Source organism: Sander lucioperca, chromosome 3 (assembly GCF_008315115.2).
Source record: "Sander lucioperca isolate FBNREF2018 chromosome 3, SLUC_FBN_1.2, whole genome shotgun sequence".
Classification (NCBI taxonomy): Eukaryota; Metazoa; Chordata; class Actinopteri; order Perciformes; family Percidae; genus Sander; species Sander lucioperca.
In genome coordinates this window covers 13,309,209-13,320,255 of record NC_050175.1, presented here as the reverse complement: position 1 = coordinate 13,320,255, position 11,047 = coordinate 13,309,209, and positions in this window count along the sequence as shown.

The window sequence follows — 11,047 nt, the reverse complement described above, 5'->3', positions numbered from 1 at the left end:
CACCTTATTGTGCATATGTTTCTGATTGAAACTAATAAATGAGTGACAGTCCTTTAACTTTAACTATAAACTCACTGTACAATAAACATGATAAAAAGAGTCCCTTTAGTAGAGGTTTATCAATGTTTTAAGCCCCCAACGTCTCCTTCCAGGCAGCGCTGCCTGGAAGGCACTAGGATTAGGCAATGGTTAGGGTTAGGGTTAGGGTTAGGTGCCTTGAAGTCAACAGTCGCAGCGCTGCCTGGAAGGAGACGTTGGGGGCTTAAAACACCATCGAGGGTTTAGGAGTAATCATTTAATAAGTGTTGATAGGTTGTAATTTAACGCCTTTTAATTTCTCTGGGTCCTAACCGCTCTGTGAAAGATATAGCCTAAAGAAACTCTGCAGCCACAAACAACAGCAACCGTGTGGAGGAGAATTCACACATAGTACTGTAATGTTTATTATTTATTCTGTGTTGGAAATGAACAGCCTTTTCTCTTTTCTATGACCGTGTTTAGAATATGCTGGCCATAAATGTAGAAAGAAAACGGGAAGCATACATTGTGAAAATGAAATAAAGAAAAATTTAAGCTATAGTGTGTGACTATTTTATATAAATAAACGTGTAAACGTAAAATGAGTTGATAGAAAGCTAATTAACCCTATCAACTCCACAAAACTCTCTCTGAATTTCTCAGTATGGCTATGTTTACAAAATAGTGTTGTATTGTTATACTGTACACTTAACAGCATTTTTATATTTCTTACTATCATTTCTGTTTTTATTCTTTATATGTTAAGTGAGTGTTGTACTGCAAACCTGGCCAATAAAGCTTAAAAAATCTACACAGTATTAGTAAGTTAGATACAAATCAATCAAGTTATACTCCAGTAGATGTAAAAGCAAAGCTAAATAGATGTACTCCAGTAAAAGTAAAAAAAAAAGATTAGTTTTGATTATTTTAAAGAGGTATTTGATTGAAAAAGCGTTGTCCCTTTAGTCTTCAGTGTAAATGCTAGGGCACCTAAAAGTCTTTGGTCAGATGACCTAAGGAGCTGGGAAGCATCATTATGTTTTTAAAAGTTATGCTTTATCGCATAATGGCCATTCATAATAAGGAAATGGACGGCCAAGGTAAGGGTGCACGGGCCGGTCCAATTTAGGCATGGTATGATAACCTTCAGGAAAAATATCATGGTTTCACGGTATTGCAATTACAGCTTTAAAATGTATATATATTTTTTTAAATGTATGGTTAAAAAAACCTTTTTTTCTCTCCATTGAACACAATGTATTTTATTTTTAAACACACTGCACACTGGCAGGGAGAGGGATTACTAAACTGCAGTTTCTCTCCTTGACCACTCATAAAAAACAGCTCATACCTTAGGAATGGTATGACGGAAATGTTTTTCCTTTTTCAAACCGCTGAATACCTTTTTTTTAAGATTATTTTTTGGGGCTTTTTCCCTTTATTAGATAGTCACAGTGGATAGACAGGAAAGGTGGGAGAGAGATGGTGGGTGACACACAGCAGTTCAGACTCAAACCCGCACCGCTGCAAAGGACTCTGGGGCACACGCTCTTAGGGTGCTGACACACAGAGCCAATTATCGGCCGTCGGACCGTCTGGCGAGGTCGGTGACTCGAGTCTGTTCCGTGTGTTCCGTGCCGTCGTCCGTCCAAGGAGCCGTCGGCCTTCATTTTGGCCGACCCGACATGTTCAGTCGGAGACAGGGCAGTCGGGACTCACCCGGAAATGGCGAACGGATGAGCCGCTCAAAATCTGACGAAAATCTTTTAAACTAACCTTTGTCGATCTGAAATGAAGACAGATTCAACAACTGCATGGCCTATTTCTCGCTTAAAATGTTTTCAGAAACACGTTTCGGTGAACTATTTTAGTACAATATGTATGCACTTTTTGGACCTCGGGGACCCGACTGATCAGTCCGACTGCCTTTTCTGCCGACGGTCGGCTGTCTGGTTGGTGTGTAACTACCTTTACTGGGTGAGCTAGAGGTCGCCCCAAACCGCGGTATACCTTGAGACTAGTAACCAGCCCATGCCTAGTTCAATGTGGAGAGTGACTTTGTTCCTGGTCAATAAGCTTGTGGTAAATGTCACTGCCAGTGTGTTTGTTGCCCTTAAGGCCCAGAGCCGGATTGATTTTATCATTAAGGGCTAGAACCTCATTTTGCTGGGCCAGAGATATGTACAGTATATTAAAGTTGAACAATGTCTTAGAATCTCTCAACTATTATTGTCAACAATGGAGGTGTGCACCATTGTTGGGTTGTACAATATTGTCACTCAGTGAAAGTAATTGGAATTCCTTTGAATTCGCCCTTAAGGCAATTTCTTTTAATAAAGGGTTAAATCTTCGTCCTTGACTTTTGATGCACCGGCTACACACACTGCCTTTGTTTATTCTATAATCATCAGTCAGTGCTATTTTTTTTATTGTCACTTCATGGTCTTTCCTTTGAGAACACAGCAGGAGGGGGTGCTTTTCAGGTCTCAATCTTTGAGGTTGTCTTACTTACGGGATCTCTCTGTTAAATTCAGTCTTCTATTTTTTGTGTGTGTTTCTGCATTTCTGAGAGGGAGAGGATGACAGATGAGAGAGTGAAAGAGGAAGAAGGCGAGATAAAGTGAGGAGGAGGCAGTATTACCTGCTGCTGTATGTGCTACACCAAGCTGATTCTAGACTGTGATGGGAGGTGACACCTTTCTGAAGCAGTAAAAGTCCCCATGAATCACACAGCGCTCACCCATTTCTCTCTCTCTCTCTCTCTCTCTCTCTCTCTCTCTCTCTCTCTCTCTCTGTAGATCTTACTCTTGCTCTTTATCTTCCTCTTTCTCCCCTTTGGGACTCAGCTTGTCCGTGTGACTCTCTCTCTCTTACTCTGTTTGTTTCTCCACTGTCACATGTACCTGTCTCAGAGAACTATCTGCAACATGGGATGTGCCGGAGAGAAATGAAGTGCATTTGTCACTGCTTTCACATTTATACACTCTTCCTGCCACATGCTGTTTTATCTCTCGCTGTGTCTTTACGCCTGTCTCGGTTTCTCGGTCTGCTCCTGCCTTACTGCTGGGTCTCATTACTGCAGTTGATGCGTAGTAGAACAAACAGGTACTTTATCAGATCAATAATAAGGAACATTTTCTTTTGCTGTTCAAAGAGTGGCACATTTGCTATCTCAACACAGAACAATTAGTTATTATCTGTTCAGAAGCATATAAAGATAGCATACTTTGCTGGTGTGACAAATGGTGAGTCTCTGAATTTTACACAATACACCTTAAAAAATGGGTGGAAAACCAAGCATGCATTATGTTGACACATTTAAATTACCACAGAAGCTGCACACTCAACAGACACTTGCAGGCCAAGTGTGTGGACACAGCAGTGCATTTATTATGGCGCAGATATATGGACAGATTTCAGCAGATAATATTAAAATGACAAGTCTAAGCAAAGCCTGTGTTTGTGTGCTCACTTGCAAAGAGGAAAAACAGATCTTAAATAGAAGCTCCTGAAGCAAGCAGCGAACAGTGCTGATAATCAGAGCTGACATGCGACTTTATGTGGGCAGGGGCAATGGGAAAGCCGCACTTCAGGGTCCTGTTGTGTTAGTGTGTATGTGTACATGTGCATATTTGTTTGTGTGGTTTTATGTATGACTGTTTGAGGACAAAGGAAAGCCTGTTCCAGGAGAAAGCGTAGATATGTCGATGAGTGTGAGTAGATGTGCTCAGTGAGCAGAAATAGGCTCTGACAGTCCCAAATTTAGCCCTTAGATTTCCCCAGTGTTTGACCCATTGACCATTGACAATAGAGTCTTTAATACAGGTGTAGCTGGTGCATTTTGACCTGCACCTGTATAAGTCGATTGATTTATGACATGTATCTAAACAATGCTGAACCAGGGTTCTCCGACCTTAAAGGAAAAGTATATTTTAACCTGGTATATTTTCCATAAATGTGGCCATTGTGACTCTATGGATAATGCCAGATCTGTACTCGCCACCTCTGTTGTAGTATTTAGAGGAAACAAGGACAAACCCAAGTATATCAAGGCAAGCTGCATGAGCTTCCTTCAGCTTTTAAAATACACCAGATTTTTACATGAATCATTTCAAAATGAGTCAGACTGAAAGAAAACAAAATCTAAATGCAATATCCTGTTGACTGATAGAGGATGAGGATGATCACACTTCACACTTTAACACATTAAATACATGTTAAAAAATGAAAAACATTTATGAGTTTACGAGTTTTTTGCAAAATAAGTTTTTAAAGCTATAGTACGTAGATTCTGCCGCCCCATGAGTATTTCTAAGTAATGACAACAAAACTGTCGGCGCGTCCACATGATACAAGCCTTGCTTGACCAGCGCAGGAAAATCTCTCCTGAACATAGCCATACTGAGAAATACAGAGAGAGTTGTGTGGAGCTGATAGTCTTAATTAGCTTTGTAACAACTCATTTGGCAATGGCTTGAATGTAACGGACATTCATTACTATCAAAAAGTTCCGCACTAAAGCTTTACCTACCTATTCTATGAACTGACTGAGAATCTTTATAGAAATCAACAAAACGTGTACCTAACATAATCAAAATTATGTATGCGTGTTCTGTGTGTGTGTGTGTGTGTGTGTGTGTGTGTGTGAGTGTGTGAGCTTATACAGTAGCTCCATTTATTACTTTGCAGATTGGAGATCCCTGTGTGGAATCTTTGTTTTGATTTAATTAAAATGCTTTTAGAGCATTTCTTCAAGCTAATTATGGATATTCCTTTGGGGCTGTTGATGTGTCAGCAGATCAGGTGACTCCTTCATTGTCTCCACTCCTGACTCCATTTTGCATCACAGCAAGCTTTAATTCTCAAGAGCCTAAACAAACAGACTTGATGGCGTACAGTAACGACTTGATGGACTTGATGGAGAAACTCAGAATCAGCCTATTACCAGATTCATGATGATCAGCCGCAGGTGGAATTGAACCTCTATCCGCTATTTTCTCTTTAGCCCCTCAGCACATGGGTAAGACAAAGACAGTAGTCGGCACACATAATCCACAGGTTGCGTGTCATCCTCCTCCACAATGATTACGTTTACACGTACATGCTTGCCTGACAAGCCAGACCCACATCAAGATGTTGGGTCTGGGAACTCACCATTGGCAGGGCTCAATCCAAGGGGCGGGATAAACAGTTGTCTGTCAAATTCCCCCCACACCCAATAGGATAGCGCTACAACCAACCAGAGCAACGAAGAAGGTAGTGGAGCTAGTTGATAGATTAAACTTTTGTCGTTCGGCAAAACTCCAAACACATCTTCCTTTTTTAAGAATTGACTTTAGTGCCGTTCTTTGTTCTTTTCTCAAAGAAAAGGTTAACTCCAAGTCTTCCAGAGTCACGCCCAAACCGATTCGAAAGACCGCTGTTCGCCAGCAGCCATAAGCGCGCCCACCGACTCTATATGATTGGCCCGGCCAGAGTTTGGTTTTTCCAGCTCGCAAGCCAACGGAGAGTTGCTAGACTGACCCTGGCTGCGCCACTAAAGTGCGTCTAGATTTCTAGGCTACGTACATGCACATAATTTGCATAATACAATACTATAATATATTATGTATATATATTATATTATAAAATAATATAATACATAAGTAGTTGTGTTTCTCCTTCTTATCGGGTCTGCAGGCTTGCAAACTGTTGGCTATATCCTTGACGTTCCACTTCCGGGATTGCTCCATTGCCGCGGGGATATACGCCGGATTTCACTCATTTAGATATCCGTTGCCTTGGGCTTCCTTTGTTTTGGCATTTTAAACTCCGGTCGATTTATATATTGTCATATTCGGAATAATAGTGGAATATTGGTGTGCATGTAAACCTTCTCAATGTCTCCTCTTGCTCTACCTGTGTATGGCAGTGGTTGCCTCTGTCAAGTAGCAGCACTACTTATTGGACAGAGCAGTGTTTTATCAAGCAGGACAGCACTAGATACCACAAACCCAAAAAATCCATAATTAATCTAAACATCAAATCCATGATCCATCTGAAGTGTTTTAATTAAAAACATCATAGACTCAATTTTTAACTGCGTTTACCAGCATTTGGCCAGTAGTTGGTATTTCTTTCCAACTCTGCCTACTGAAAGTATCTCTGACTCCTCTGCCAAATGCTTGAGTGGATTGGAGACTGCAGTATCTGGTCCAGAATGAGTCATCAAAGGGGTCACGGTTGAGGCCTCTCTTGAGTCAGGGCTTGTGATCACAGTCTTTGGTTTAGGTTGCTCATCTAGTGGCTGATAGGGACGATGATGATCGATCTTCTGAGAGTGTATTGATCAGCTGAGACAGAGTTATTGTCTCTTCCCATTCTGTTTCACTAAGTCTTTCTCTTGCTCTCTGTTCTCCACTCCCTTAGGACTAAACTGATGGGAAGTCTACTCTACTTTGCGAAGCTATTGGCAGAGACAGTTGTCTCTGTCCGTGTGTGAATACTGTACAACCGATTCTGTCTACCTATGTGTCTGCCTGTGTTTCTGTCTGTATCTTTCTACCTGTCTCCTCATGTCCCCAGTTAGTATACGTACAGGACTTTGTAGACACTGACACCTGAATTATAATTTCACATTTGATTTGCAGAAGGATCAAACACATTGTAAAAGTGTCTCATATATTTATATATTGTGTTTTAGCTTTTTTTCCCCTTCTATTTTATATTACTCTTTTAATTGTGTATTTTTATATTGCCTTGTGTGTCTCTTCTTAATGCATTTTATGTCCTATGTAAACCACATTTAATTACCTTGTTGTTTGTGCTATGCAGTACAAATAAACTTGCCTCTCTAAATTTGCTGCCTCTCTGTCCCTACTAGAGTTGAGCCGGATACTCGGCTGAAACGAGTATCCGGTACGGATAAAGCACTTTTGCCGAGTACGAGTATTATACGAGTAATACGAGTCAATATCTGTGCTCGGATTGAATAAAAGTCCTCATTGGATAGTTGACTGTGTCTGCGTTCTGTGATAGGCTAGTCGTCACAGCGCCCCTCCCCTACACACACATACAGATGTATTGTGTTGTTGTGTCCCGCTCTGCTCACTCACACACACACAGAACATCTCTCTCTCTCTCTCTCTCTCTCTCTCTCTCTCTCTCTCTCTCTCTCTCTCTCTCTCTCTCTCTCTCTCTCTCTCTCTCTCTCTCTCAGGTTCGCCGGTCTTTTCCGTTAACGTTTAGGGTTTTTTCAGCTTCAGGTTTGTTTTTTACTTCGGTTTATAAGTGTAGTACTTACTTATTAACCAGTAGAGTTCTGGTAAACGTGGGGTTTGTTCAGACGTGGTGCTTGGTAGAATGCGACTCGCGTTGCGTCTCTGCCTGTCGGAGATTTTTTTTCTTTTTTAAACCGTCAGCTGGCTCTAAACAGATCTGAAAAACAGCGTCGGACTATTTGATCCGTAGAACACAGTCCCCGCCCCCTCTCTCTCTCTTTCTCTCTCTCTCTGTCTCTCTCTTACTCTCTCTCACACACACACACACACACACACACACACATACCTGGTGTGGAAATAAAAACTGATCACACTGATCATAAAAAAATTAAAAGTTAAAAAAAAGAAAGTTATGTTGAGTATGAAAACTCTTGTTCATTACATTGTACTTCATAATTGCAACCGCATGTGTTGTATTCATTGTTCTTGTTCTGTATATAGTTTGTTTGTTATCGTGATCAAAACCATTGATCTGAAGCTCAATGCTGATGCTGTCATGTAAATAGTTTTCTAATCAGCAATAAATATAACAATTTCTGATCAACCCATATCAATTGCATGCTTAAAATAACATACCGGTTAAAGCCCCGCCCATTTCAAGACAAACCGACCCACTTCCGGGTTAAATCCCGCCCACTTCCGGGTTAGGCCCCGCCCAGTCCGAGTACAGATACAGATACAGATAATTCATATGGTTAACAGATACAGATACAGATAATGCTGTACTCGCTCATCCCTAGTCCCTACATTTTTGCCACATTTCCACTTCCCCAGGCTCCTTCATTTCTCTAAAGCCTGGTTCACACGGCAGGATAATTAGGCCGATTTTAGCCCTGATTCACCCCTTCCGACAATCTTAAGGATGCTCCGATTATCGTAAAATAATCTGATCAAATATTCCTGCCGTGTGTGGTGTGTTAAGACTGCTCTCGTCTGCTCGGAAGGACGTCGGGACCGCTCCGATCTCAAATCGGGGATATCCAACATGTTGGATTTATTTGGCCCGATTTCTCCTCGTGTGTGGTGTCCCCCCGGGGACAAACAAGCAAGCAGCCTGTGGACTGTGGCGTGTAGCCAATCAGAAAGCGAGGTGACGAGGCGCCGAGGAAAGCACCGGGAAACAAAATCAAAACAGCTGGCGCACCAGAAAGTCCGGTGGACGTCGGAGATAAGTATAGCAAGTATAGTCCATGCTCGCATTGTCTCCACTTCTTTGACCATCGCATTATCTTTTGATAACGTTTTTTTTCGGTTAAAAACAAACTACAAACTATCGCCACTGCAGCCTCTTCGTCCGCCATGATTGTTTACTCTGAAGTCACGTTTGATCTCGAGGGATTTTGCGAGATTTCCCGTCTGACCTGGGAATGCTCGGGAGTCAAATCGGTTCGTGTGTGATGTGTTGATTTTCCGTGTGCTGCGCACCACACACTGTACGACCAAAACTGTTAGACCCGTGATTTTTTATCGCCGTGTGTGGGGTCTCTTAGGATTGGAAAATCGGCCGACAATTTTAAAATTGTCCCGTGTGAACCAGGCTTAACTATTCACCAGATGCCCTCAGACTTTTCCACATGTCCCTGTCACCTAACTCCCACTTCCAGCCACTCCCTCTTGCCCTGTAGTAACCCATTTCCAGCCATTCCCATCACATGACCTTTCCCGCCCACCTGCTCACCTGTTTCCACTTTCTCTCATCAGCCCTGCAGTATATCATCAGCCCATTTCCACTCATTTCTATCCAGATTCTCAATGTTGCTTTATATCTTGGTCTTGCCAGCCTCTAAACCTGGAACCTTTTCAGCTGCTTGTAAATATATGCATCTTCAGTTCTTCAAAAGTGACTGAACTGTTTTTGTCAGCCTGAATTGTCATCTGGGTCACCTGCCTCACACCCACCCACCAACCTGATACATTGTCCATTGTGTCAAAATGCACAACTACAATTTGGTAACAAGCCACTCTATTTCTGATTATAACACAATTTGGGTAATTAAAAAAGTCTAACTTTAATAACATAAAAGTTTGACTTTTTTCTACTTCTAATTAGAGAAAAAGAAAAAATATTTCAGTTGGCTAAGTATGAAGTATGATATACTGCAGATTTTGTCTTTAAAAAAATAAAAACACATTTATGTTACTCATCCCTAATATGGTAGTTTGACCTCTGAGGTTAATGTCACTCACAATCATTGGAGTCAACATTGGCATGCGTTTCCAAAAAGCTTTTAAAATACTTTTAACCATCATTAGCTGTTGCCTCTGGAACCAAACAAATTAAACCAGTATATATAACCATGTTATCGTTTCCACAAGCGCGGTAGTACTACATTACAGATATCAATATTACCACATACCTATTAACAGATACAAGATGCCATTTGATTTTATTGCTCTTGATGGTGAGTAAAAATGGATGATACAATATTGATTCAAACATTAAAAGGCCATATATTGAATACTACAGATGTGTTGGGTTAGATGTGTTACCCTATCTCTTTGCTATACTGTACATATTAAGTTGACACACACACACACACACACACACACACACACATACACACACACACACACACAGCAATAATGAGTAAAACCTGGGGCAGTATTGTTTCCAAATTAGCATTAAGATTATTTCTGCAGGTAGAAGAAAAAGAGGCAATTACGACGAGGATGGAGAGAGTGAGGAAAAATAGCTGAATTAAAGGGTGTAGGCAGAATAGATGTATGAATGTCAATATTTCCTTCTATTAAAAGTTCAGCTGTCTACAGCACAGGTCTCAGTAGTAGTCATATTTCTGCTGAATTTGGTCTTTGTCCTGATGAGTAATTGCATGGAATGTTGAAGTTTGCTCGTCTTCATCTATAACGCAAGGTACAGTGTCTGTTGGAACATAGTTTGTTTGGAGATAAATTACAAATCAAAATCCCCTGCAGTTCTTGTGCTGGACATGTGCAGAGTAAACTCATGTCTGAAGAAGAGCAGGAAGAGCTTCAAACGTTACCTTGTTGGTTATTTAATAAATAGTTTTCATGGGAGCATTATCTAGTGTGCAGACTCTATTTCTCCTGTCCCATATGTTCTTCTGTCCTTATCGTCTGTCTGTGTGTTTTTTTTCAGAATAAATTCATGGACTTGGCTACAACTGTCATTGTTGAATTCATGCTTGTTTTAGCACATGAAATGGCCTTTTTGTTCACTGAAACATGTATCTGTTAAATGTTGGAGTCCGACTTCTGAAACTGAGTTGGATTGGGCATCAATAGGTTTAATTGATTGACTTGTCTTATTGTCTCCTCTTCATTATGACTATTATACTTGAAACTAATGAAAAATACATCGCTTGTGTACATAATGCATGCATAATGCAGTCTTCCGAGTGGGTTTTAAAATGGAAGAATAAGGTTTATAATAAAGTATGTTGTGGTTGATTTCCTAGGTGCCGACCGGGACCTAACTTGTGTGTACGGAGAGTTCAGTATATACACAAGCTGTCCAGTTGTCCATCCTCCTCTTCTTCAATCATAAGCATTAACATCATGCAGCTATTTAGATCTGTAGTACTGGATATCACTGTACATTTCAGAGTGCAAAACACAATAATTAATACAGATTACGTGTATTACAGCATACAAAGTTTATTTTAATCTACAACGGTGAAAGAGGAAATGTTTTTTGCCCTTACAACATGATGCGATCATCTGGGCTATCTTGTATTTGTTGGTGTGGGACTGAGCACCAGAGGGTATACAGCAAGGACACGGGTGATAAA